The sequence below is a fragment of the Euphorbia lathyris genome, chromosome 1 (genome assembly GCF_963576675.1).
Source record: "Euphorbia lathyris chromosome 1, ddEupLath1.1, whole genome shotgun sequence".
Taxonomy (NCBI): Eukaryota; Viridiplantae; Streptophyta; class Magnoliopsida; order Malpighiales; family Euphorbiaceae; genus Euphorbia; species Euphorbia lathyris.
In genome coordinates, this window is record NC_088910.1 from 121,483,990 (window position 1) to 121,487,807 (window position 3,818).

Sequence of the window (3,818 nt, forward strand, 5' to 3'; positions counted from 1 at the left end):
ATATCATATGACATATATAAATTAGATATTATACATACGCATGAGTTCTAATCTCTTTTTTTATTATACTGTGCGTGCATTTTACTGTACAATGCACTATTTAAGTAGAAAATATAGTTTTGAAATAAACTTTTTAATTTAATCAATCATAAAAGAATTCCAGAAATTTCAAAATTTAATATTGATTGTATGAAAAAAAAATATACAAAAATAAAACCACAAGGGTTTTCTTGGAAGAACATCAAACCACAGGGGTTTTTTTGGAATTTACCCAAATAATTATATGGTTTAAAACTTTGCAAATCGGAATTTGTGATTTATGATTCGTATAGTTTACAAACTTAAATATTCAGTCAAAAATTGATGTAATGACAATTTACCCAAAAGGAAGCGACTTGAAATAATTAGAAAAATTGATTTTATAAATTACTTCTAAACCATATAAATTTCTGGTTATATAGAGAGAGATTAAATCAAAGTTTCCAATATGATTGAAAACACATGATTAAGCTTCAAACTTCAAAGCAAAGCTCGCTTGATTATGACAACAAAGCTCATAATTAAAGTGGGGCCTGAACTTTATTGAGGAGACTTAAATGGACCAGGCCCATATTGAGAATCGACACTAACACATGAGAAAGGCCCAGCCCACTCACTTATTATTATTGGATTTGCACTTCTTTTATATTATTGTAAACTAATTTTCAAATTATATTTTTAATTGATTATTTTCTTAACCCAGTTTATAAAAATTTAATTTTGTCTCTGAAATCGTATTAAATTTTTTCCTTCTTGTTTCATTCTAGTTCACAGTTCTCTTAAATTATTGGACATTTTTTTTTTGTAAAAATATATAATAATGAGAAAAAAGTTTACATTGATAATCTAAAATTTAATTTTTTGTCAAATAAAATACTAATATTGTATTTTTTTTATTAAAATAAGATAGGAGGAGAGGAGAGGAGAGAGAAAGAGTTGAGTGAAAAAAATAAAAATATTAAATATAAAAAAGTGTATTTTCAATATTCAATTTTTAAGTGTAAATTTAAAATTTAGGTATAGAATCTAAACATATTAAAGTTTAGGTACCAAAAAAAGAATTTACTACTAATAAATAAATGGTAAATTAATAACTTAAATGAATATAAGGATTAATAAGTTGAATAGAATAAAATTTAAAAACATAATGTATTATTAAACATACAAACTAAGGGGGCGTTTGGTTCACAATGGGTAAGGGAAAAGGAATCAAGAAAGGGAAACTAAAGGAAAGGAAAGGAATGAGCATTTATACCACTATGTGTTTGGATATGTTTAGGAAAGGGAATGCAATTCCACCCCATTCCCTTTGTGGATGTTTGGTTCAAATAGGGAATCAAAACTATTTTTTTTAATTTCATATATAATAAAAAAAAATTCTAACTCTTTTACTATAGTTTCCATAAAACGTGAAATAACTTCATATATAATCTCAAACAATCCAAAACGTCACTCACTTGCTACCCTTATTGATAATAATATAAAGTTCATAAAAGTTAAAATTAATCAAAGAAAATACATAAATATTATATTTAAAAAGAAAATAATTATTTTAAAACAATTAAAAATAAATATTAAAACTGAATAATATTATAAAAGAAAAAAATTTGGTCAAAATTATTTTTCAGGGTAAAAATGTAAAAATAAATAATTATAAGAATCAAAAGTGAAATTAATCTAGTGATAAAACAAAAAAATATAAATAAAAAAAAATATAAGGATTAAACAAAAAAAAAGTAAAATTTAGTCAAAAATATTTTTTGAGTAAAAAAATTAAAAATATATAACAAAAATGAAATTAATCCAAAGATAAAGAAATGTAAAAATAAAAAAATATAGAGACCAAAATAAAAATAAAAAATAAAATAGGGAGTAAAGTAGAATTGTATAAGGAGTGTAGGTTAGAAAGAGAGGGGAAAATGAATAGAAAACCTTAGGGGGAAGTGGAGAATGAGTTAAAGGAAATTAGGGGTAAACCTAAAACTAAAAAAGGGTAAAGGGAATCATTTAATTAGCAAAACAAACACCAACAAAGGGAATGAAGTCTCCCCTTTCCCTTACCCTTTCCTGAAACCCCGAAACCAAACGCCCCCTAAATAGAGTGCATGGTAATACGGAGACTAATAAATTATTTACCTAACCATCTTTTATCATGAATTTTACTCCCTCCATTCCATTATATAGGTCATTCTAGCAAATTAGTTTTTTCCCTAAATATAAGTCATTCTAGGATTCCAATGCTTATTGCCCAATAGTGACATGAGAGAGAATTATTTTTTGTATTGGTACATGTGTTTTTTAATATTCCAATACTTATTGCCCAATAGTGATATGAGAGAGAATTTTTTTTAGTTAACCAATATATTTCTTAATTTATGTGAAATATCCTAGAATGACTTATATAATGGAATGGAGGGAATAATATTTTTATTTTTGGATACGTGTTATATTAAATTAATTTGACAATCACTAAATTGACTTTTTTGTTTTTTAATCTCTGAAATATGTTTGAACCTTTTTTTTTTTTTTTTTTAAGAAGATGAGTCCAACCCACAACCCCCAACTCTATTAGAATTGCAATAAAAGGGGAGGAATTAGGATTTGTATTGAATGAGTATAAATATTTAAATTAGGGTTAATTATAAATCTAGCCCAACTAAGAGGTGCTATTTATATATCTAACCCACCTTGCTTCCATCTTACCAAATTAGACACTTTCAACCACTTTGGACAAAATTACCCTTAGTTCTATTCGATCGATCGATCTACTCCTGCTTCCTCCTCCTCTTCTTCTTCTTCTTCTTCTTCGTTCAACTTCTTCTTCTTCAATTTCTGATACCAATCGTTAGCGATTTTTGAGATTATTGATGTATTATGTTCAATTTCCCGTAGAAATGGTATGTTTTTAACTTATGCGTCTGCTTTTCTCGTTGGTCTTGCCTCTTTCTTCATCTGTAATGGTATCGTTTCAATTTCCTCTATTTTCCACAATTTTTCTCCATTTTCTTCTATTGTTGTTGTATTTGTGACGAAATTTATCGCATTTCGTCGCAAATGAGACAATAGTTGCCGCATTTCGTCGCAAATGCGACAACAGTTGCCGCATTTTGTCGTAGATGTGACAACTCTTGTCGCATTTGTGACGAAATGCGACAAGAGTTGTCGTATTTGTGACGAAATGCGGCAGCTGTTGTCGCATTTGTGATGAAATGCGACAAATTTCGTCACAAATGCGACAACAATGGAGGAAAATTGAGAAAAATTGTGGAAAATAGAGGAAATTGAAACGATACCATTACAGATGAAGAAAGAGGCAAGACCAACGAGAAAAACAAGCGTATAAACTAAAAACATATCATTTCTACAAGAAATTGAACATAATACGTCAATAATCTAAAAAATCGCTAATGATTGGTATCAGAAATTGAAGAAGATGAACCGAAGAAGAAGAAGAAGAATAACCAGAAGAAGAAGCAGAAGCGGAAGAAGCGGAAGAAGAAGAAGAAGAAGTAGATTGATCGATTGAATAGAACTAAGGGTAATTTTGTCCAAAGTGGTTGAAAGTGTCTAATTTGATAAGATGGAAGCAAAGTGGGTTAGATATGTAAATGATCCCTTTTAATTGAGCTAGATTTGTAATTAAATTAAGTAAAATTAAATTATTTGATGCCATAATCGTATCATTTTGAATGAAATACTTGTTTGTATTAGGTAAAATTAAATTATTCAAAATGTAATTATATCATTTTGAATGAAAATACTTTGTTTATTCTTTAGTT